The sequence below is a fragment of the Lepisosteus oculatus genome, chromosome 7 (genome assembly GCF_040954835.1).
Source record: "Lepisosteus oculatus isolate fLepOcu1 chromosome 7, fLepOcu1.hap2, whole genome shotgun sequence".
NCBI lineage: Eukaryota > Metazoa > Chordata > Actinopteri > Semionotiformes > Lepisosteidae > Lepisosteus > Lepisosteus oculatus.
Window position 1 is genome coordinate 36,174,494 of NC_090702.1, and position 26,473 is coordinate 36,200,966.

Below are 26,473 nucleotides of genomic sequence, written 5' to 3' on the forward strand. Positions count from 1 at the left end.
GAGCTGGGAAATTATTACATGTGCAGATTAAAACAGATTTTGATATGAGTTCGCTTGACTTGAACTACATCAGCTTATCCATCCTCTACACCGAAGACCTGGAAGCCGCAGAGCTGTGACCGTGACCGCCGGGAGAGGAGGAAATGCGGTAAGAGAGCCGGGCTGCAAATAAGACTAAAACAACAGCAGAACAGACCACCTCTACCCTGTCTGTTCCTCCCCAATGTATGCTCCCTAGACAACAAACTGGATGAAATAAGACTCACTACTCAACAGGAAATAAAAGACTGCTGCACTCTCGTATTTACAGAAAAATGGCTTCATAGCAACATACCGGACTCCTCCATTCAGCTAGATTAATATTTAACTCTCCGCTTGGACAGAGCAATTGCCTCTGGTAAAAATAAAGGAGGACGTCTGTGTATTAACGTCAACCAAGCAGGGTGCAGAGAAGCTACAGAAATCGCGATCCACTGCTCATCCGACTTAGAATGTTTAATGATAAAATGCTGTCCCTTCTACCAACCAAGGGAATTCACATCCTTTTTTATAACTGCTGTGTACATACCTCCTAATGCTAATGCTAAGGGAGCAGTCGAAATGCTATCCAAAGCTATTAGTATGAGTAAACAAGAATCACTACTCAAACAAAGGAAGACATCAGTTATAACAGTAAAAGCATGGACTAAAGAGGCAGAATCAATGCTTCAGGACTCTTTTGAGTGCACAGACTAGAGTGTGTTCAAAGATGCAGACACCCCCAGATCCCACACCAATATCGACATACAGTATACATATGCATCATCAGTCACCAGCTACATCAACTGATGATGTTGCGAGTGTTAAAAAGATAAGCAAACTCCCAAAATGAACACCGAGGTCCACCCCCTGCTCAAAGCCTGTAATGCAGCCTTTAAATCTGGTAATGAGGAAGAACTGAAAGTGGCAAGGAAAATATTAAGGGCTGGTATAAAAGCTCCCAAGAAACACTACAAATCCCAGACAGAACACCACCTCAATACTAATGCTAACCCACGACGCATGTGGCAAGACATACATACAATCACAAACTACAAGAATATATCAAGCCTTGTAACCGCTACCAACTCCTCCCTTCAAAACAAGCTTAATACCTTCTATGCACACTTCAAAGCTCAAAACCCTGAACCAACCACCTGGACCACTGACTCCCCTGTCATCCCATCCCCCACACTATCCAAGCTAGATGTCTGGAAATCACTAAGTAGAGTGAACACATGAAAAGCTGCTGGGCCTGACAGAATCCCTGTCCGGGTAATAACATTTGCCTGGCAGAAAGCTGATTTCTGTACTCACATCTTCAACCTGTCCTTAGCCCAGGCTAGTTTGCCTATCGCACAAACCGCTCTATAGAGGATACAATCTCTATAGCTTTACACACCACACTTACCCACCTGGATAACATACAAGAATGTATGGAACACATACAAGAATGCTGTTCATTGACTTTAGCTCAGCATTTAACAGCATCATACCCATCAAATTTGCTACCAAGCTCATGGTTCTGGGTCTAGATACCACCCTCTGTAACTGGATCCTGGACTTCCTCACCAGCAGACCCCAGACTGTCAGATTGGCAACCTCTGTACCTATGTATTTATTTTTATTTATTTTGTTTGTTTTTTGTTTTATAACTATTCTGATGTCTGTTTTGCTTGTCTTGGGCTGGACTGCTGTAACACATCAATTTCCCTACGGGATTAATAAAGTATTACTTATCTATCTATCTTACCTCCAACACAGTCACCCTTACCACCAGTGCCCCTCAAGGCTGTGTGCTCAGCCCACTGCTATACTCCCTGTTCACCTACGACTGTACTGCCAAGTTCAGCAAAAACATAATCATCAAGTATGCTGACGATACCACAGTCACGGGCCTGATCACAGAGAACATTGAGACTGCCTACAGGGATGAGATAAAACAACTAGCAAATTGGTGCAGAATCAGTCTGGTACAGCAACTTCACTGCATCCTACCGCAAGGCCCTGCAGCGGGTGGTCAAAACTGCCGCGAGCACATCATCGGCAATGCCTTACCGGCCATCCAGGAAATCTACAACACCAGGTGTCTGAAAAAAGTCACCGATATTATGACTGTATGACTTGTAGTTACTGTGTACTGTCTTGTCTGCTGTTCTATATATACAGTATACTGCACCTGAGAGACTAATAAAGAAAACTTTTCATTATACTATGCACCTGTGTAACTTGAATTGAAGTCATAAGCAAACAATGTTTTGTTAAATGGCTTAGTTTTATTATACTGTACTCTCCGTACCTTTCCATATGTAGTAAATCAGTCAAATCTCCTATCTATGTCATATACTGGTAATATTTCTGAGTTCCAAAGTTGTAGAACTAATTCTTCAGCTACTAACGTGCCAAAGCAAAGAGCTTGTTGTTTATATTGAGTTCTATGAAATCGAGATTCCACTGTCTCCAAGAATACTAATACAGTCTAAGGGTCCAATTTGTTTGCTTAAAACTTATAATAACAATTGAATATGTTTCTTCAAAACGTTATGGCATTTCCAAAATAGCTAGTTAACACCCTCCTGTATTTTAGACATTTCATAACTTCAGAAACCTCTGAAAAAATCTTAATGAAGTCTATATTCAGAATAATGAAGCTAATGCATACAGTACTTTAAATTGTTCCAGGTTTTGACTAGCATTTACCAAGCATTATTGAATGGCTTTCAAACAATCATTCTGTAGGGATGCAAGAAGTCAGAGAGTAGATCAATTAAGTTTTGAAAATGTTTTTATTTAGTATGAAAAAGTCTCTTCAGAGAGAATAATAAAGTCACATAAAAGACACATAAAAATGTATTTTCTCCTGTTAAGTTCTGAATACCAACACTTCAGATTCAAACCAAGATTCAAAGTTTTTTAGCTTAGCATCTCTCTTTTTGTTTCCATAAATGTCACATTTAGAGACAGACATGTATTTGTTTGAGAATATACAGTATTTAGGACCACCATATAATTAGGATTAACATACAGTATTAAGGTTCAACATACTCAGTATTACACATAGTACAATAGTACAGTAAGTCTAACAAATTTTATACTCACCTTTCAGTAGTTGCTCTGAAATGTCACATATGCTCTTGACTAAAATTGGATTCAAGTGTGTGTCTCCAATCTTTGAATGCACAGAGCTTAAACATACTGAGAATGAACCCTTTCACACACACAGATCAAATGCTGCAGTCCCATGGTTATTGTCAGTTTAACATTCAAGGGATTGTCATAATCACTAACAAGACATTTGAGCTGTTAGGGAGCTGCATCAGCATATATAGTCTACAAAGGAACACCTGAAGGTTCATTCTATGCTGAAAGGTAAAGAAAAGAAACACAGCTCCTTTACCTATTCCTTTATAATCACTAAAAGGTCTGGATGGCATGGCTTATTTTCAAAATGAGACAAATTTGCAATCACAGACCTTCATGTAGCAATTAAAAAGTGTGATGTTGGAATACAAAACCATGCAACCGCTTAAAGAATAACCATCAATGTACTGTATAAATCATTAAAGATGACTATTTCCACTTCCCTCTATCTTGTCAAATCAGAATCACATTTAACAGGCAGAAAGGCCTGTTAAAAAAATGGTCTATTTAACAAGGTGGGGGCTTTTGCTTTGTTTACTTATTAAATGATTTTCACATTGTTTTGCATATCATGACTGAAGCATGAAATAGTGCTGGGAGAAAGGTATTCCTGCAGGCTGCTGATTCACTAACCAAGAAGGAGTCTCATTGTTCCTCTTCCAATATGCAGTACTCTTCAGTTTACCAAGTAGTTAAATATAAAATAGGAATCCTAAAAGCATCTGAAAGTCTTGGCTAAAACAATTTAAAAAAACTTAGGAGGTTATATAGATGTTCTGTATATAAATAATACATTCAGAGTGCGACTTTAAAAAAGGCCACTAAAAAAGAATTAAAACTCTTGGCTCATGTTGAATAGTATCTACCTATCTAGCCAGAGAAATTGTCACTAAAGTTGTAAATTAAATTTTTAACTCTTTTTTGCCCCTGTTAATCCTATATCCACAGTTTTCAAATTAAATTTAACAATGGATCAAGTGAAGTTGGGTGACAGCAATAGATTATCTGCATAAAGTCAAATTTTATTAGCATTTCCCGCAATGGTTATAGATGAGTTGTATTGTAAAATACTTGTTGCTATCAGTTTAATATTCAAGGTGAAGTGAGAAGAGACACTCTTGTCTAGGCTCTCTAAATACATGAAATGAATGAGTGCTAAATGACAGAGGTTGCTAGACAGAATGTTTCTCTATAAAGTGAATTAAAATCACTACCTACAGTATGACACAAGGGGAATATCTGGAATCAGGTCAAACACTTGGTAAAATGATGGCTCATCAAATATCTATGGCCTAATTGCATTTCTAGAAACCTTAGCTTTTTGTTTTTGCACAGTCATCAGTTCATACTGTGAGAATTACTGTTCAGCAGTCACTTAGCTCCCCTACAACAGTGCAGGAAAACCAAACCAGTCTCATTTGTTAGTGTTTCATTTGTGCTATTGAAAGTAGCTTTCCAGCAGCTTTCATCCCCGAGATATAGCACTTCCTTTCTGAAGTCCATGTGTAGTTTCCATGAAACTACAAGCATTTCGTTATCCTTTGCTACAGTCACAACATCAAAATGTAGTTATAACAAGCACATGAAAATAACCACAAGTGACCAAGTTAAAGAATTTGATACAGGAGTTTATGATGAAACTGGAATACGGGACCACTACCAGCTATGTATATTACAGCTATAGGTTCATTGGTTGAAAGTTTCGTGGGCATCCGAGACACACGTGGGGTTGTCCTGCCCTGCCAGTTCCTGATTGGCTGATCTAGGTGGAGGATGAGTAACCATGCTCTCTGACATTAGGGTTGTAAACAACTTGGGATGAGACGCTCCCTTGGAATCTCCCAGACAGTAAGGCGCCAGAGATTACCATTTGTTAGGGTGGTTGATGTGTCTCAGCTTTGGGAGTTGTTCCGTATCAGGACACTCTTATCAGCTAGAAAAACACCTTAAATGTGAACCAAATGGAATGGCTTTTCTGTATCCAGCACCACTGAGATGAAGGAAAGAGGGACTGGCAAGGGAGCAGCAAACTTAATTCCTGTATTTGAATAAGCCTTGCCGCTAAACATATTTGGCTGATGGAATTATACAAATCATATTACATATGCACTCATTTATACATCTTGGTATATTAATTTGGATGAAGAACTCTACTCAAATGTACATCAGTAGTGTCTCATGGGTGAAGCAAGTCAAGAAGCAATTCTTTATTATCCCCTTTGGGAAATTTGTTTTTCATGATACAATCCAAAACAACAGAAAAACTACAGCAGAGAAAAAAGTACATCTTACAGGAGATAAGAGAGTTGCTTTACATTGTTTGAGAGGTAGACTGCAACAGGGAAGAAAGATTTCCTGAGTCTGTTACCTTTACACCTGGGGGCACAGACGTATCTCCCAGATGGCAGTAGTATAAATTCACAATGGAGGTACACACTTTATAGTGTTTTTAGCCTTCTTAACAATCATCTGTTTATAGAGGATATTTAGGTTGATTTAATTTGAACCAATTATTTTGATACTTATCCTCTCTAATTTGTCCAAACAATTACAAATAACAGCACTGATGTTGCCAAAACTATCAAATGACAGTATATTAAAACACTTTCAATTAATGACTTGTAGAAAAGTGTTAAAATAGTTATGTCTACCATAAAATAGTCTTTTTAAAGGGTGTCACAACATTTGTCCAGGTTTTTGCCTATTACCAGTTCCAAGTACTTTTAGTTATTGATGACCTCCAGTCTGACCATTAATTTCAGGATGTTGGTGTTGCATTTTCCCTAAAATCAATGATCAGTTCCTTCACTTTTAAAACATTTAACATCAAAGAGACTCATCAACCCATTTAGTAAATCATTTAAAATGAGCCCAGATTTTCTGGGTCCTTTAATAATCAGGGCTGTTTCATCACCAAACATAGTGAGATGTCTGCCTACAATCATTAGTATACAAAATGCACAATGAAGAGGACAAGACCTCTGGAAGTCCAGGAGAAGTGTAGCAGATATCAGATAATCAGAAAACCAAGTTTGAAGTTCTTGGAGAGTTTCTGTACTAATTGAAAAATGTGGTTGAAAAAATGGTTGAATTATATTGCAAGCAGAGGACAAATTCAAGAAAAATGTTTCATACAAATGTCTGTTCTTGGTGAAGATCCTGTTGTGCCAGACAAAGGACATCAGCCGAGAGTTTGTGTGTTGAAAGTCGTCTTTATTTCATATGCATATGGAAGTCTCGCTCTTGTATTCAAAACTCCAAAGACAATGCTTACAGTGCTATTTTATACAGAGAAACAACAGGTACAAGATACACTCCCACACGAATCTCTGCTTGCATTGTGGCTATATATGGTCATTCTAGAAAGTTGACCAGTACATATATTTTCTTTACTGCTGGCTTGCGTGACAAGTAGCCCCTTCTGCTGTCACGGATGTCGGAAGGGACGAACCGTGGAATGGCAGGAAAGTGGAAAAAGACCCTATGCATAGCGGCGAGACATGGGTTAGCCAGGGCTCAGCTGTACAGGAAATGGAGTATAGAAACCTATGCCTTCAGGTAGCGGACGTGGGGCGACCTGGTGCTAGGCGGGTTTCAGGACATCCGAACCTCAATGCTGAGCGAGGAGCAGAGCAGAAGCAGGAAGTAAATAGGTTACACAACAAGACACACCAGGAAGACATGAATAATCACAGGGAACTAGGAACAGGAGAGAAGTAGAGCGCCCTCTAGGTGTACTGGGGATGACATCTGCTGAATAGACCATTTGTTCCAGGATAGGTCACTCAGTCATTTTCCTGAGAACTATGCCAGGTATGCGTAAAGATGCAATGTGGCCAGATTATCTTTTGAGACAAGACATCCTGACACAGAGTTAGTAAAATGTAAGTGCAGAAATACATAGCCAACAAGATATAATACAAACTTTTTGTAAAAACTTTTAGTTAATTCCCTCAATGCTGATAGACTGTTTAACAATGTGAACATTGCATTATTTACTTCCCTCTTTTCTCAGCATGCAAACGGCATGAGGTCAGCAAGGTTCTGTGTATACTTTATTATGTGTTGTTTTACATCACTCTTCAGACTTTTTACCAGGAGAGATGCGAGAACAAATGGCCTATACTGTAGCTGTTACACTTACTTGGCCTAGCAGTTTTTTGGAAAGGGAATTATAATAGATTTCTTCTACAGAGAGCAATGATTTGTAAATTTAATGACATTTGAAATAGCAATCTAAACATGTCACAAAGCTGATCTTCACAATATTTCCGAAGTCTTTCTGACCACCCCATCATCTCATATCGCTGACCTCCTAATCTGCGTAACCTTCTTGTTCACAGCTCCCTTGACTGCCCTCAGCAATCATCCACAACAGTGCAACAGAACTCGCTGCAACACCTGTAAATATATATCTAACACCACGCTCATTCAAGGCCCGTCAGGACAATTCTGGATCACTCAGATGATATATTGTACCTCCAGCAACCTTATTTACTACATCTTGCAGACAATACCCAGCTATCTACATTGGGAAAACAGGAAGGAGACTGGGAGGCAGCTTCAGAGAACATGTTAGGGATGTGAAGATCAAGGATTTCTCCAAGGCCATGGTTTCTCATTTCACCTCTAAAGGCAATGATCACAATGATCTCTCCATCTGTTATTTCAAAGAAGGTTTCTAAACTTCTATTGCAGAAAGACATCTGAAACCTAAATTATCCTGAAACCAGGATCACACCTTCCCCCTTCTCTCAACGATAGACTCGTTTCCTTCTAATCCTCTCTATTAATTTGCAGGTTTTGACTTCACTCCTCTCTTCACCTCTCTCTAGACTTTGCAGCACCTGAGTGCCAACTCTGCCTCCCTGATGCTCCCGCCTCCTCTATACTCCCGGCTTTTGTTCTCCTATGCTATATCAGCTGCTGACTTCTCTTTTTTTCTCTTTTTTTCAGATTGCATTTCTTTCTGTGTACTGTATATTCAATTATTCCTACTAAAATATTTAAGGTTTTTCCCAATAACAAACCTTGGGTAACGAAGAGTCTCAAATATGTTCTCTTAAAAAGAAACCTGCTTTTTCTCAAGTGTGCGCAGGCCAGTGCAGAAAGAAGTGAAAAGAGTAATCAGGGAAGCTAACAATCAATACAGGCCAAAAATAGAGAACACAAGGATGCAATGACAGGGCATTAAATCTGTAGACAATATCTCCCAAAAAAGGTATGTAAAAAAGTCATGGTTATACTGCACCTGTATTAAATGGAGTAAATTGACAACAGCTGACTTGTGTTTATACCTGTTTTGAACTCACAACCATCTCAATTAATAGTGTTTATTTCCCAGTACATGAAGCTTACTAGAATTGACAGGGCAGAGGTGTGTAGGCAGTCTAGGAGAATTAATTTAGAAAAATTGCAGGTCCAGATAACATGTGGAAGACTTCAAAGGAACAAGTAAAGGTTTATTTCATGCTGAAAACAAAAGAAAAGAAACACAACATTTCGGCTGTGGAGCATTTTTCAGGAGTGAGAAAAATTAGTAATTGTATAAATAGTAATAAGAAAACAATTTTAATTTACATTTCGATTATTAAAATATATATTGTAGTGGTTTTAAAATCATATCATATTAAAAAAGCAAATATTGAAAAAAAAGAGATCAGTAATAGTTTGAATGACTCTAGGAATGACTTAAAGGTTGCATACTTTTAGTTTGACGCATTGGTGGTTCTGCAGAAGAATTCAAGCTGGATGCCTGGGTTTGATTCCTGACCAATGTCTGGCCTCTTGGGGATATTTTCCACTGCTTGAAAATGCTTAGGAAATATAAGTTTAATGATTGCTTGGCATCTAGATACAGTCAGACTGCAAGAACAATGGAAATCAGTAGCAGAATAGAGATAGCAGGGAATATTTCTAAACACATTGTAGCGGCGAGGCTTAATAATAATGCAGAATTAAGTGTTCTGAGCCTTCCCAAATGAGGCCCCATTTCTCTGTTCATCTCAGTGGTGCAGCCACAGAGAAACCATTCATGCAAGATGTTTTCTTTTGATAAGGACAGCTCCCAAAGGGGGATGCACTTAGCTAAGCCTGGCTATCATGATCAATGGTCGTCCATTGGCGCCTATCTGTCTAGGGAGTGCCAGTTGGACATCTGGACTGCATCACTAAGTGTCAGGACTAAGTGACTCATATCTCACCTTGATCAACCAATCAGGGACTGGTAGGGCCGAGTAACCCACGTGGGACTCTGATGCCCATGGAACTTTCAGCCAATCAATGAGCTGAAGTTCCTCCAGGTAAAAACAGGCAACACAGAGAGCCTGAGAGATTCAGATTCAGATTCAGATTGAGATTCAGATTCAGATTCAACAATTCTAAAGGGAATTCAAAGGAGAATCCCAAGGGCAGGACATTCTCGCAGCGCGCCTCCTGACCATCCTGAGACTCAGCCCGGACAACCACGGAACGGCCAGTGTGTCCGAGTGCCAGAACTTTCCTTTGTTCTAAGAGTCTAGAGTGGAGGTTGCCAGAGAGTAACCAGCAGCAGGCCTCGTGAACAGGTCGGAACTGTGGACAGCTGAATCACTATTCAGAACTAGGTCTTCATCAGGAACGAACCAGTCCTCTTCCTGACTTGCTGGGACCCACAGTCATCTTTTCTCCTGTGCACAAACTTTGCTAGTTAATGCCAACAGTGAGCATCAGCAGCGCACCGTCGCAAGCCGCACAGCACAGCCTGGCACGGAGCCAGAGAGCGCGGATTGGACAGCAACAGCCTGCAACTGTTTCTTTGTGCCTGCAGGAGATCTGAATCCCCAGAAATTGGATGAGTATTCAACTTCAATGCATTACAGCTCAAGAATTCAATTGTTATCCAAACCAGTTGATATCAATTTAATTCCTAAGAGTTATGTACTAGTTTGAGTATCTAATGTAGAAGTTGTAACCAAGTTCACTTTACGAAACGGTCTAAATGAATGATATACTGCCAATGATATACTGCCAATGATATACTGCCAACAGTATAACGTATGTCCTCTTGATATGTGTAACACTTTGTAACTGATTGAATATATATCTTTTGTATTCTGATAACCCTCTCGATAAGATCTGTTAGTTTAAGGCATATTCTATGTATTAATAAATGTATCCTCGTGTATTAGTACCTGTGTGTGCGCGTTGTTTGAGTTATATCGCATGGTTGGATTCTAAAGCCATCAAAAGAATCAACTTTGTGATTTACTGCTACAATTAATAATTGTCTCAGTAAATGCCCAAACCCTACAAAACTGGTGCCTTCAGAGAGCCACTATGATTACATATTTGGCGTCCCTGAACCGGTTTTCCCTACATTATTTGGCGTCCCTGGGTCGGTTTAATCTACATTATTTGGCGTCCCTGGGCCGGCTTAATCTACAACATAATGACAATGGGCCATCTGACTAATTGGTTTCTTGTTCGATTTACATGACACATAATATAACACGTCTAGCAATGTTTTGAGTGGGGGAAACGGGGTGGAGGGATTCATGTTCAAGAGATTGAATATGGATTTTTATTTATTCATGCCATAATTATAATTACCTTAAGAGAAAATATAAATGTTTTAAGGTGTAAGTCAACCCAAAAAACACATTGTGTTCACACCAGTTTATGCAATACACTATTTTTTCATTTATGTGGCAAACAGCGTAATCTCTAATCTCACTTTGTGAACCAGTTCCAGGATGTCACATTTGCTGTATACTATGCAGGTCCATCCGTGTTATTTCTACCTTTATTATTCATTTTATCTTAATATTTAACATACTGTTATGTATAAAATTAATAAAAACGTAAATATAGTGTACATATTATTACTAATATTTTATTATTAGAGAAAGAGTTTTTATGTCTTTACTATCCCCAAAGGTCAGTTGAAAAACAATTTGTGCATTTCTCAGGAATTCAACCAAAGCTTCCTGCATGGCAGGTGAGAATACTGCCACTGAACTGCCAATGCAGTTCACTCAAGCTAAATCAAATTAATTGCACTGCAAAGAAACACCATATATAATATATAAATATTATGTATACTCCCATAATTAAAATCATTAATGTTATAATTGCTTGCCGAACAAATAAAACCAAACAAACCTGAAATAAAACAACTAGAACAAAATAAAAATATGAAATATGAAATAAATGCACTGAATGAAACTTACTGAGAAACACACCAAAATAGCATATTTTTTCAATGTTAAAACGTTTCCAAAATAACTATAAAAAGTGACTATGTTAACAAACAAACTTAATGTTGAAAATGTTTATAAAGAAGATGGAATACTATTGTGTACCTCATTTGTTTTATTTTCGCCTACCACTACCAGCCAAATTCATTTTAGGGTGTAAATGTATACAATAATAAAAAGCTGCGGAAACTATTAAGGAAGAAGAGGTGCAGAGAGACACTTAGTTCAATGTCAGGCGTACACACACTCTTACAGATGGTACAAGTTTGGCACCAACAATCATCAGTCCCCCTCCATCATGATGTCTACCATTAGTTACTTCTCTAGCCATTCAGTGTAGTGAAAAGTCCTGTCTCAATGTCATTGTTCTTTACAGTCTTGTTGTCTTTTACAGTCTTATCTCCATTAAAGCATGTATGCAGGATTGGGAAATTCGTACAAGAACCTCATTTTATCAAGCAGTTTGTCCAAACTGCCTTTCAGTGACAAAACAAAAGACAGAATCAAAGTGGGCAGGAGGAATTTATTATTTCTCTGCCAAAGTTTCTGTCTCAATTTGCCACTAATTGAAACACTGTCGTGCTTTCATTTTGTTTTGCAATTGAAATCTGTATTCTGTGTCAGACTCAGCATAGTTTGAGAATTTTCAGCAAGCAGTGTATCCATGGTTTGGAACTGACTGAACCTTAAAGTTAAGAGCACTTCTGGAATATGTTAATAGCTGGCATCGTCCAGCAAACTCCAGCCATTGACAGGTAGAGCCAGGTAGTCTGCAGAAAACAGCAGAATAGCAAAACAAGTACCTTAAAGAGTTTCATCATATCATCGCTGATCATCTTGCACCTGTACATCCTGCAGAGCCTTGCACTCATCTACTTAACTGTCTTAAAGAGGTCTTTTTAGACCAATTATGCAAAATTGTTTATTTTTACTTTATCTGTCTCCTTATATGGAATAATATATTGTGACATCTACAGTAGCAGCCTTGGGGTGCTATTGTCAGCAGGGATGGGACATTAATTATGTAGCCTCTGTCCCAGAGGAGGTGCTGGAAAAGGACTAAGTTACTGTATGCAGATACAGTATGTTGCTTTTTTGTTTGTTGAATTTTCTCCCCTGTAATTAATCTTCCTACTTAGACTCTCCACCCAGTTGGTGTTTGTAACCTTGTCAGCAATGGAACCATCAACCTCCCGTAAGACCGACTACAGTGGCTTATGGGCAGGTCTGGCGGTGAGCGTCTGTTTGATTAAATGAGTTGGGGGGTGTGGCATTTTCAATATGTTAATGAAGCTGAGAATGAGTTATTCTTTACGTTGTGGTTATCCTCAGTGGTGTTTTTTTCGTTGAAAAAGCATAAAAAACCCTTTGTTTTGTGAAGCTATGCTTTTTATACTTTATAAATGTTATATATCTTGTACTTTTATGTTTTAAAATTATCCATTCTATTAGTTTATAAAACATACATGAAAACAGCACTGTGTTATAAAAACATTGGTGTTTTGTTTTAAAATAACTTATTCGGTTATCATATATTGAACACAATATAGTTATGCCAGAAAAAAGTAAAAGTAATATGAAATGTATAACTACAGGTATTAATATAGTAGGAATGGATACCAGTTCTGAATTAAACTCTTCATGCCAGTGAGGCTTACGTGTAATATGAATACAGAATATCCCTTAGCAATGATTTTGTGAAATGTCACCAAATCATAGTAATAAGTTAAGATTATATGAAACATGTATATTGATTTTTGTAAGCAACCTTTACATCTGTATTAATTTAAAGGTTACATTAACCTTCATCCAGTTTGATGGGAGAAAATACACATGTTTTTTGAGCTGCAGAGCCTCCCCAGTGAATTACAAAAACATTGAACATTACCAAATAAGTAATGGCAAAAGTAATTTCATTTTTAAATACTGTTAAATATTATTAAACTTGATCCAATCCATAAAAATAATCAGACATAAATACTGTGTAATGAATTATGAAATTGTGTGGAGTTTCCTATTCTGCATTTTTCTTGTTTTAAGTATGCTACAAAATATGTCATTATTTCTTCTGTAGAAAGAAAATGGAAATAAATTAGTTCAGACAGAATAATACAAAGCACTGAGAGAGTATTATTTTGGTATTATTCTTTGCCATAACAATGTCACATTTTGTAATATAGGTTTTGGCCTTAATCTGCTTAATCAGAAACACCGGTGCAGATTAGCTGTCAGTGTACCTATAACATCATGTCAAAGCAACATGTACAGTATGTAAATCTCACGCACAGCAAAATATCAGTCCTAACTAACTTTAAAAAAAACCTTCTTTGGTATTTAGTGTTCTTAGACTACAGAACGCTCATCCTGATGTGTGATGTAGACATACATGTAAGAATTCCTATTGTTTTTTTAAAGTCAAAAGATTTAGTAAGATTAGACCTCTGTCTTAAATATCCCTTTGCTCATTTTCGTTCTTCAACAAAATCACAGGTAGGTCAATGTCAATGTATACATGCAGAAAATCCACTCATTAATCAGTTGATTAAATTTATCCGGTGTTATTTAGGCCATAGATCAGGTACATAGCACACTTGCATAAAATGTTCTACATTTGCTTTGGCACTAACATTTGGCACTGAACATTTACGTTTAGATAAATTTAGTTCTAGAGAGAATTTATATTCCAATGAAAGGATTACAGAAAAACAACAGAGTATATAAAATGATAATTTATCAGTTATTCAGACACAGGCTTTATATATTTTTGTAGAAATACTGTTGTTCTTTAAGTTGTTAATATGTCAGTGATATTAAAATTAGAAGATTTCCAAACAAAAGTTTACAAAAAAAAGGAGGCAATTTGAACCTTCTAGCACATTTTATTTCAGTAAGTAAAGCCAGCGTCACACTACAGGACTCGACACGACTTCTAGTCGGAGAGCATGTCACATTTAATGACTGCAGTTGCTGAATCTTGCTGCTTTTTCTGTCCTAGAGGGTGTCAAAGTATACTAGGAATCACAGGGGGTGACTAATTACATGATTCCCTCACGACTTTTCAAATCTTGTATTGCGCTGCAAAAGTACCATGAGCTTGCCTCATTTTGGCAGCCAATCAAAGTGAAGCACACTGGAATAAGAGGAGGAGCATCACACAAAAGTAAGCAAACAACAAACACGAAACATTGAACAGACATCTGTGCTGGTTCCAAAGTCCTACGAGCCTCTCCTCCATTTGCACAGTCCAAAAACACTCACTTTCTTTCTTTCCTTGCAGCCGCATTGTATGCATTGTACTTCCGGTTAAGCGCTCATTGGCTGTGACTGTTGCAGACACAAGAGCCCACCCTTATGACTTGCAACTGCCTACGAGAGTCGCTGGGGATGTCACACTACACAACCGACGGTAACGGGCGCGCGCTGCGACTCTCTCCAACTTGCTGGGATTTTCTTACGACATGTAAATGAAGGCTATGACTGAAAATCCTAGGAAAAGTCATGTAGTGTAACGCCGTCTTTACTGATTCTAGGATCTTTTTCAATGGTTTTTAGAAAGAACACATGGTATCAACTTGAACACCATGGCTGGTAAACTTGTTTTGGATCAGTGAATATTTTCAAATCTTCCTCTTAATGCCTTCAGAGGCCAAATAAGAGATAAGCTGCCTTTCTAAAAAGATGCAATACAACCTGCAGTTAAAGCTCTCTCTCTCTGCGCCCTGTATGCCACAAAATAAATAGAAGACTATCTCTCTATTGTAAAAATGCACCCTTAGCAGAAAAGATGTCTCTAACTGAGGTATTTTTTACCCAGGAAACCCAAGTTTCCTAAAAACATAGAATAGCAAGCTCTCCCTAGCAAGGTTCAGATACTTAGCTCCAGTAAGGTTTTGTTTGGATGATCATGAAGGCTCTCTCACCTGGCACAAGCTTCAAGTTCCAACTCCTCTGGACTCTCTTCTTGCCTTTTTTCTGTAATAATGTGATCCTATATGTTATGTTTCTGTACTGCTCATTGACGATCATAACCCATTATAATTACCTAGGTATACCAGGGTAAACTTTATAATTGTTTTTGATCATGGGACTTCCCACATTTCAGCAAACACCACCTCTGCTTTGAAGCTAGATGTGTTTACTCTGCCAAACTTTATCTTAACTGTAAGATACACTTCCTAGTCACCTATACAGTAGCTGTAACAATATTAAAATAAAATGAGATCACAGAAATGTATTCTATATATGAGCAGAACAAAACTGCAAATACAATTGTGCATTTTGTTTCAAAGATGCGCTCCATGCTCAGATATTAAGTTCTCAAAACATTATTTTATGCTCCACAAACTCAGCTCTTGATACTTTCTCCCACACAGCATGCAATGATAATCTAAACCTGAATAAAAAAGCAATAGGTGACCATAAATGTTTTTTATCATCATCTGTGGGCATTACAGTCACTACTTAATACCACCTTTTACCTATTAATATATATATAATATATTTCCTTTTTGTGCTTTCCTTTACTTTCTTGATTTTCACCAGGCTTGACATTAAAAGTGTTAGACTGCCACATCACCTATGCCCATTCAGCTCTGTTACAAATGAGATTCTTTAGTGTTTATGCAAAGATCAGATTTTCTTGAGATAACCACTATACCAATAATGACTGATGACGACAAAAATGATACCTGTAAATATGTCATATATCGAAAAATAAACATGCAGGTTTAGTCATACAGTAGGTTGTTCATATTTTGATACTCTAAAAAATTAGAAAGAAAGTAAATGAGCTGAAGTGAAAGATAAAGGAAAAAAACTGAAAGTATGAATATTATTGTAGTATTCCCCGTTACAGTATATGAGACGACACTGTAACACTTATTGAAAGGTAACTGAACAAATTAGTTTAAGAAATAAACTATTGGGTCCAATTCATCATTTGTTCAATATTACTTAATCAAGTAAGGTAAAGCTTAATTAAAAAAGCCCATCGGGGAATGTAGTACACAATTTGCTTCTAACCAACAAAAGGATGTAGCTATAGATCAAAATCTCCTCTTTCCAACAATTAATGGCAATGCAAGATTGTTAAAGAAACAATTTTAAGAATATAAACAATCAAACTTCTTGATTTCTACTAACCTTTAATTAAAAACAGTCGTTATTAAGTATTGTATACTATTAAAATTATCTTATTTTATCAGCAGCCTCTTCCATTACTTACATTACATATAGCCAGCAGCTATATCACCCTGCAACTCACAACTGGCAACCCATTGAAGCCAGGGAGACCTCCTGGGAAAACTAAAGTTTCTGCTGGAAGAGGTGTTAGTAGGTGTCAGAGATGTCAGCAGGGGCACTCACTCTGCAGTCTGTGTCAGTCCTCATGTCCCAGTATAGTGACAGACACTATACTGTAAAAAGGCACCGTCCTTTGGATGAAATGTAAAACAAAAGTCCTGATTCTCTGTTAAGGTGTTACCCTGGCATCCTGGCAAAATATCCCATTGGCCTTTACCAATTGTGACTTCCTAATAATTGGTTTCATCACATTGTTTTCCTCCACACTGATAGCTGATGTGTGGTGAGCATACTGGAACACTATGGCTTCCTTCGCATCATCTAGGTAGTTGCTGCACATGGTGGAGTGTATAGAAAAATGCTATATAAGTGTAAGGAATAATAATAACTATTATTATTATCATTATTATAAAACACTAAATATATGTTCTTATATGTTGCATAAGTACATGAACAGCAAAACAAAATAAATTAGCAAAGTCCCTTTTTCTTCCTTTCCTCCTGTCAGTTTGCTAAAGTTAAAAAAAAAATTGTCAGTTTGCTAAAGTTACAGAATGCTGTGTTCATAGGACAGGAGTGTTTTTCAAAATGGCACACCACACGGTATTGATTCAAAGCAAACAAAAACCCTTTGGATTGTATCGATTGTCAATGACATCAAGACTTTTTTCTTAATTATTAATTGTACAATTCACATATTGATTTCTTTCATCACCATTAACAACAGACACAGAGCAATCAGATCAATATCTTCAGGCTGTAGCCTTTCATATGGCATGGGATTGAGCTCTGAGTCTGACAGATATGTTCATTTAAAAAGTTAAACTAATATTTATATACAAAAACCCATACAAGACATAAGGTTTTACATTTTGACCTGATTTTTAAATACCCCTTAAGGAGGAAAGGTTACAATAGAAGTTACATTATAAGAAAAAAGTTCATTATATACTGAAATATTTATATATTTATATATAATATATACTGAAAGCATGCATAAGGCTATTAAAAGTCATTATCTTCCCATCCTATTCAAAAAAAGTACAAGCTATAATTTCAGTTTTAAAATATAACAATGCTCTTACTGGCCATGGTAATAACACAGCAGACAAGGTATGAAGCATGATAAAAACTGAGAGAATAGCTTTTGCATGGTTTTGCTTTTGTTTAACATCTTTATTACATAAATTAACATCTCAAGTTAAGTATTGGGTTTATAATTAAATAAAGTTAGATTTTGATGACTGAATGGACCAAAGATTTCATATAACTCAGCCTTAATGATTAAATATGGTTTATAATTCACAGATATTTTGCACTTAATTTTAAATCTAAACTCTTATAATGCTCACATTGCTATTAGCCTACATAATTTTTGCTCATGTTTATTCTTATTATTTCTTACAAAAATAAGTTAATGTCAGGTAAAACCATAGCCCTTACCCATGATATAACAGCAAGATAAGGAAAATGAACTAGAGATGAAGCCACAGGAAATAAGCGAGCATGGAGAGACAGAGAAACGAGTAAATCACACAATAATAGAGGTATGCTTATGAAAATGTCAGAGTAATAACACAAATAATCTGACAGGAAATGACACAAGGTTATCAAAGGAAGTAACATTATCCAGTTAACTCTATCTAAAATCATAATACCGAGACAGTCAAGACTTGGAAGTTCAAGGCATTAGTTTGCATAATGCCACCATTATAGATAATGCAATCCAGACAAAACTACCAATAAATGCCAGTGTAACTAAAAACATAGAAAAAGAGAAAATGTGTTTTTTGAAACACTGCAAGTGGGATACCTCCCTATATCTGAGGAAAAGTAAAGACACCTAATAAAGGCAAGTGTAGACACAGACGTTGGCACACATGACTCATTTATGCATATATTTATGCATGTACATCAATTGCACTTAACTTAGGACAAATCAGTGGATTTCACTGACTCACAAATAAATCATGTAAAAATGAACAATTGGAAATTATAAACCAATAACAGAGAATGACAAAGGAAAATTCTGTGCTGAAGAAGCCTTTAGCTTTCTGGGCTTCTGGAAACCTTTCTGTGAATGCAAGGACTATGAGACCATAAGACAGACAAGAAGGGGCAAGGAGCAGAAGAGAACAGAAGTGAAGAAGAGAGCAGTCTGCCCACAGAAGATCATGGCTGACAGGCTCTCATCTCTCTAGAAGGAGCCAATGAAATAAAAACAACAATTGCGCAACTAATTCCCATATATACCTACAGTATGCACATTTTGCACATATTTTATTGTTTTTACAGTGACTATGAGCATATTTCCCACACACCTAACTATGTATTTATTTTATATTTATTTTGTAGTACTGTACATATTTTACTTTTTCATCTATTCTGATGTCTGTTTTTGCTTGTCTTGGGCTGGGCTGGTGTAACACCTCAATTTCCCTTCGGGATCAATAAGTCTTATCTGTCTGTCTGTCTGTCTATCTACAGTATCTGTCTGTCTACCTATCTAATATTTCAAGAAGCAGTAATTGAAACCGACAACACGTTGTCTAAGTAACATGGGAAAGAGACCCTGCACTCAAATGCTTCTGAGATTCCTCAGAGATATGATAACCCAACCCTGTCATAGAAATGATATGGTGATGATTTGGTTACAAGAAACTGCATGAAATCAAATCAATCAAGATATGATACTGGTCCTGCAGTTCTAGCAGCAGGAGACTGTACTGATAGGATTTATCAGTAAGGTCAGTAACAGAAAAATCCTGACATTCAGGTTCATCATTGCATCAACCATTGTAAAGTTCATGTACCCAAAACAATTCCGTCAGAGTTAGCTACAGTATTACAGCTGCGCATGAAAATCTCGTATCCTATATAAATAATGAAAATTTAAACAACATTTGTTTACTATTTTGTGTGCAGTGTTGGTGGCTGAGCGTCAGATACTATTGCTATATACTAAAGTGTGATAGTTATTGCAGGGGACATTTTTCTCCCATATTAATGAACTCCTGGGAGAACTGACAAAATTTATGCACCAATACATAAATTATAAAGAGTTGCTCTGGACTGATTCCAGACTAGCAATATCTTTCCAATGACATGGTGCCCACAATTGTACTCAATATTTTAAAGGTGCTCATACTAATGCATTATACCATTTTAACATACTATCCCTTTAATTAAATTGTTGCTGCAGTAGATATCATAACATTTATTTGGCTATTTAATTGCTTTCCCACATTGTACAGAATATGTAAATAGTATGTCAACATCAGCAACTCAGTCATTCATAAGCTGTCTCTTCTATCTCAGTTTTTCCTATTTTGTATTTATAATTTATGTTTTAAGTACCTGTATTTGAACCCTTCACTTTTTATAAACATTTAACATAATCTGACAGGTGTTTTCCCAGTCTTGAATTTTATCTAAATCTTTTTAAATGTAATTTGCTGCTACTCTGTTTCTTTCTTTTCTTCTCTGTTTGTTAATTATCCTAATTTGTTACTGTAAGCATATTTGGCTAGTTTACTGACTATACCAGCACTAGATTATTAATTGAACTTGAGCCCCTTTACCACTTATCTGTGCTCTTTGTTTTCTATTAACCAGTTCTCAGTTTAAACACTCAAAACACTGTTAAGAACTTTTTTTTTCAAATTATTATATTAAAATATTTCTGAAAATACAAATACATAAAATAAAGTATGCATTACTCTTATTGCACATTCAGAGAAGTCTAAAAAGTTGATTTGCCAAGACCTACCTTTTCTAAATGTATGCTGACTTTTCTTTGGTATTTCAGTTCAGGTGTTAAATATTGTTTCAAAAATCTTACATTTAATAGGAGGCAGACATTTTTGTGTATAAGTACTTTATATGGTTTTAATACCGTTCTTATGAATGGGCACACCATTAGCTATTATCTAGTTCATGGATACTACCTCTATGCATAAACATAACGTATAAAGGAATATATGGAGTTTCATGTGGGGAACTGTGTCAGGACACATTACCTACAAAGGAACAAGTAAAGGTTAATTTCATGCTGAGAAATAGAAAGGAGACACTGGAAGAAGGCTTAACAACCAATACGTTGTGTCTCTTCTTTCTACTTTACAGCATGAGCTTAACCTTTACGTGTTTCTTTGTAGTTAATGTGCCCTGACACAGTTCCCCATTTAAACCTCTAAAATGTCTCAATATATTTTTCCAGATTTCATTTAAATCATCTTCTGTGTGTATTTTTTATCCAAATTTAATAAAAACAAATGTCTAATGTTCTATGTATAACAAGAAAATGAATACTCTAATTATACATAAATATTGCCACAAGGGTACACTGCTGAGTAAATAATAAATTAATCTGTATCATGCTATAAGGAAACCATGTGTTTCTGTCCTGTAAATAAGAGCAAGGCTGTTCATACTGTACTTCAATACTTGTCATTTTTAAGACATACTTTATACTAATCAACAAAGAGTGTGTATAAAACTATCAACATACTTTTTGGATAAGTATATTTTTAAGCGTATAAAAAATCTCCAAAATATCTGTGATCTGGCATTATAGTTTGTAAATCACACAATAAAATAGTATGTTTTAAAATGTATGCATACAGTATTTATTACACATGACACCAATTGAACACCAAGAAACCTATCAGTTTTATAGAGGCATTAAATAGGGTTGTTACAGAAAAATTTATTGTTTAATCCAGGAGAGCTCCATGAGTTGTAAAGGTTAGACTACCAAGTAATAAAAGTGCAGCACAATCATAATCTCAATAAGCTATATAACATGACCAGTAAAAAGAGTGAAAGGAAAGTGACAAAGATTTCTTACAAAGATATGTTTCTTAATTTACAGCATGATTAGATTTTGTGCCTGACAACTTCATACAGTACCAAATACATGGTTATCTGTTTTGTAGAACTTGATATCCTGATGAACTGTTCATATTAGAAGTAAAGATAAAACCTTTATTTTTTACTAAGAAAAGTATGTGGAATGAGGAGATGAATGTAACTGACAATGTGTACTATACAATTTGATATATGGAGTAACATAATGTCGAATATAAAAAATGTTTAAAGTGTTTATTAATGTCATTATTAATTACAGCAGGGTCTTGACATCTGCAAATTTAACAATTGCAAACTCTCTTATTTGTGATTTGGCCTGGCCAATAGGGCCTTGTATGGAAAAAAACCAGAGCGGATCGAAACCAAGCTGAAGGTTATTATTCTCAACTTTCAAACTACCGGCACAACAGACTAGGATCGTAAGAGTCTCTCCCTATCCCCTACCAAAGTACCTACTACGGAGCAACCACATTTTATATTGTAAAAAACATCTTGGTTCTGTTTTCCTGTGTGGGGAATGACAAGCTGGAGACGACTTTACAGCCTCACTGACAGTTTTATTGCCTGTTTCATTACAGTGGGGCGTGCTAATCACAGAGGCAGAGAGAGAAAGTGTAGGGATTCATGTTGTTTATGTTAACTGATTACTGTAAGTCTGTGATTACTGTTGTGACGTTCAGTTGATCAATGTTATTTAACTTAAAGTCAATGCATTAGTACATTAATAATTATATAAGAAAGGATTACTTACTATACAGTGTCTATAAAAAGTATTCACCCCCCTTGGACTTTTCACATTTTATTGTGTTACAGCATGGAACCATGATGTATCTAACTGAGAATTTTTGCCACTCAGCAACACAAAGTACTCTATAATGCAAAATTGAAAAACAATCCAGACATTTTACTAAATTAATTTAAAATAACAGAAACAACAAAATGTCTGGATAGGCACTGTATGTCTTTTTACCATTAGGGACATAAAATACATTGTAATAAATTATGCGACAGTATTGGGGTGGACTTTGATATATGCAAATTTGTCTATTCGCAACAGTACTCTGCACAAAAACCTATAAAAAAAACCTATTCAATATTAAAAATATTTTTACATGTATGCAGTTTGAAGTACAGTGGTGTCCCAAAGTGTTGACAATTTACATTATTAATTTATAATTTCTTTTGAAGCCAGGCATATGATGTCACTAGAACAGGCTTATTATCCACAATAAAACATTTGATGAACTCTAGCACTAAACTCCATAAGGATCCTACACATATATGACCACTTTCTGTGTTTGAATGAAGTCATCATTAGAGTGCTAGGCTCTAACTGCTCTTTCAGGCACACTCTTAGCACCTTCCTGTCAGGAAGCATTTTTAGGTCCCTATGCAGACGGCAGAATCCGGAGGGGAGTGAAACAAACACGGGGAAAGTAGACTAGGATCGGGGCTGGAAGAAGAACAGAGGAGGATGTCGACAGTGCAATGGTACAAGTCCAAAGGGAGTCCCTAGTGTAATCCAGAGTAGGCAAGAATCCATAGCTGGATAATCCATCCAAGACAGAGACATGACAGAAGTTAAAAGCCAGAGTGGGGAATAAAAAAGTGTAACAGGACCAGGCGCTCCAAGCCCCAGACCCAGATGGTCAGGACGCTGTTGCGAAGCCTATGCTGTCGAGCACCTCCTGGAGTTGCTGGTAGTTGGACTTCTGGTCTGGCTTTTGTAGGGAGGGGCTGGAACTGGAGACAGGTGCAAAAAATCAGGACAAACGAGGAAGAGCAAGAGCGTCCTTAGAAGGAGGGGCTTATAATCGTGAAAGTTCCACATCGATAGCTCACGATCTGGGTAGTATGTGCACTATGTGCTACCAGGAATCCAGTGCAGTGAACTCTTCTTAAAAGTCTCCTTATTATCCTAATTAGAACACAGTGATTACAGGTTTGCATGTACACAAAATTGTACCCAAAAACATCATCACATATTTTAGAATATTGCTTTCATACTGTAGAAAGTAGCCCATCACAGTAGTGGCTACAGGTTTAATGCAAAAAGACTTTCTTTATAATTCATTACTCTTACAGTATATTTGTGGTATACGTCTTGGACATAGTTGGAATGGGGAACAATGCCTGGAAAGGAGTATGCAGAGGTTAATTTAATGCTAAAAAGTAGAAAGAGATAAATATACATTTTGGCTGTTGAGGATTTTTAACCCACACATCTGAATTTTTTTTCATTCTTCTTGTCTGTACAATTAGCCTCTATTCCTGTGTTTGACATGTCTGTCGATGTGCATAATAAGTATAAGGAATAACATTTTTTTTACTCCCTTTGCATTGAAACAATAAATAAAATTGTATCATTTTAAGATTTTGTTTCCTTCCTGTATTCCCCAGCTCAACTATTCTTAAATGAGTCTAGCCCCAGCATATGAGTTTATGAATAAGCTGTAAAGACTATAATATCTTACAGTTGGATTGAGGGGATACAGAAGGGAGATGGGAATTGTAAGGCTGTTTTGATCCTCAAGGCTTACCTTCAGGAAAAGAAAATCATTCAATGACCATGAACAAAAGACAAGAGCAAATGAGAATAGTCTTCACATGTTTTATTTTTATTTTAACAAATTTACTGTTGGAAAATCATCTGCAGGTGCAGAAGCCATTGCATTCATACTTTTTTGGTTTACACTTTTTAAAATCCACTCAAAGGTTCAGAGTAAAGTATCAAGTAAAGGTCAAGACAACTGAAAGAGACAGCCAAAGGGCAGACAGTGGGAGACTGGTACTGAGAGAATGGACCAACAAACCTGAAGTCCAGGCCACTGAGGCCAACATCCTAGGTGCTAACAACAGAAGATAGAGTCAAAGAGACTGAACATTAAGCTGCAAAAAAACTGCTAAACATGTGAATCTGCTGGCAGCTTGGATTCAGTGTGAATGCGGAGAAAATGTATTTTTCTGTTAAATGAATAAAGAGCACCATTGAGCTATAAACACTACAACCCCTCTCGCTGTTTTTACCAGCCTGTAACAAGGACATAAATATTTTAACTGTTAAAAATAAAGTAACTACCCTTTACTACCTGACAAGGTCCAACAACAATAGATAAAGGACTAAAATTCCTGGGGTGCGGGGTAGTGCAAGGAGGTCAGGAGACAAGACAGAGAGCCAAGTTGACAGGCTATGCAGGGAGGACATTATGCAGCTCATTAAGCCTGTTTTTTGTGATTCCTAAAGGCACAGATTCAGGCCAGTCTAGATTCAGTTTGATCCATTTGCCATCAGTCATATCACCCTGCAGCTCACCATTGGCAAGGTTGCTGCTGGAAGAGGTGTTAGTGGGGCCAGAAGGGGGCGCTCACCCTGTGGTCCATGTGGGTACTAATGCCCCAGTATAGTGATGGGGACACTATACTGTAAACAGCCACCGTCCTTCGGATTGCCTCCTTATTATCCTTATCTATGGGTTGGCTTATTTACTGTGCTCTCCTCCCCACTAATAGCTGATGCGTGGGGACCGTTCTGGCATGCTATGGCTGCCATTGCATCATCCAGGTGGATGCTGCACATTGGTGGTGGTGGCGGAGGGGAGTCCACTTATCCACATTATTATATAATAATAATAATAATAATAATAATAATAATAATAATAATAATAATAATAATAATAATAATAATAATAAATACCGTATATAATAAATATAAAAATATCCCTGATAAGAAACAAAAACGCAGTGAGCACTCTATGTGTGATGAACAACCCCATCTTCCTCAGTTCCTGCAATGGATACACTACATTTGGAAATCTCAATGAGAAATCATCAACTTTGTTTCAATGAAGAATTTGTGACTGACTTTCTTTTAATCAGTGATGCATCTACTCCTGAATTCCTCTCAGTTCTATCACCCTCCATATTACTAAAGAGCAGTCCACAACAAATCCAAAAGAAAAAAAAAGAAAAACACAGCCCAAACAATATCTGAGAAAAACAGAATTACTTTCAACTACAGCCTCAACTGCTCTATGAACAACAAAACAAATCAATTCCTTCCACCCCAAGCAGAAGATCATAAGTAGGATTAGTTCGTTTTTTATGCTTTTGTTTTCTCAGTCCTGGCTTTCCAGGAACACTTTCTCTGCTGTACCAAAAAAAGCAACAGAAAAAGCAGTTTACTTTCTTCAGCTTTGCAAAAGGCCTCTTTTCTGTTGCAAAACAAAAATGATGAGAGGAACAGATCCTCCTTTACTTGCATGGATCACAGTTTAAATTTCAGACAGATGATTAAGGGCTGAAGGGAGTCATTGACAACACCCAACACAACAAATTTACCAGGCCATTGTGTGCACAATTATAGCCTCCTAGCTGCTTCCCTAATGGCAATTCAGGGAATGACTGTATGCAGATTATGGTGTTGTGGTTTACTCTTTTGTTTCTTTCACTTTTTTTTCTTCCTAGTATTCATCAATGCAGCACTTTCACACACCTTACACATCACTTCTGATGGTAATTGATAAGCATCTATGCAAACAGTGAGTCACTCAATCCATAGTGATTGTTTCCTTGCAATGATAATGTAAAGGTGGAAGAAAAAAAAATACCAAACCCAACAAAAGCACCAACCACTACAGTATGTGCACAATTCAAATAAACATACCCCTATGCAATCACCCTACTCCCACTCCGTCAGTCTGTGACACCAGCTCCTCTTCCTCTGCCACTTCATCTGGTGTTTTTGTGATGCAATAATTATCCTTTAAGATCCTGATCTGAACCTGCCCTTTGGAGCTACAATTCCCTTGAAGGTTTATGTTCAAATGTCTCTGTTGTCATCTTAGACATGTATTATAAATGTGCACTAGGGCAGACATCCATGAGGCTGATAGTCCCAAATAGGATCT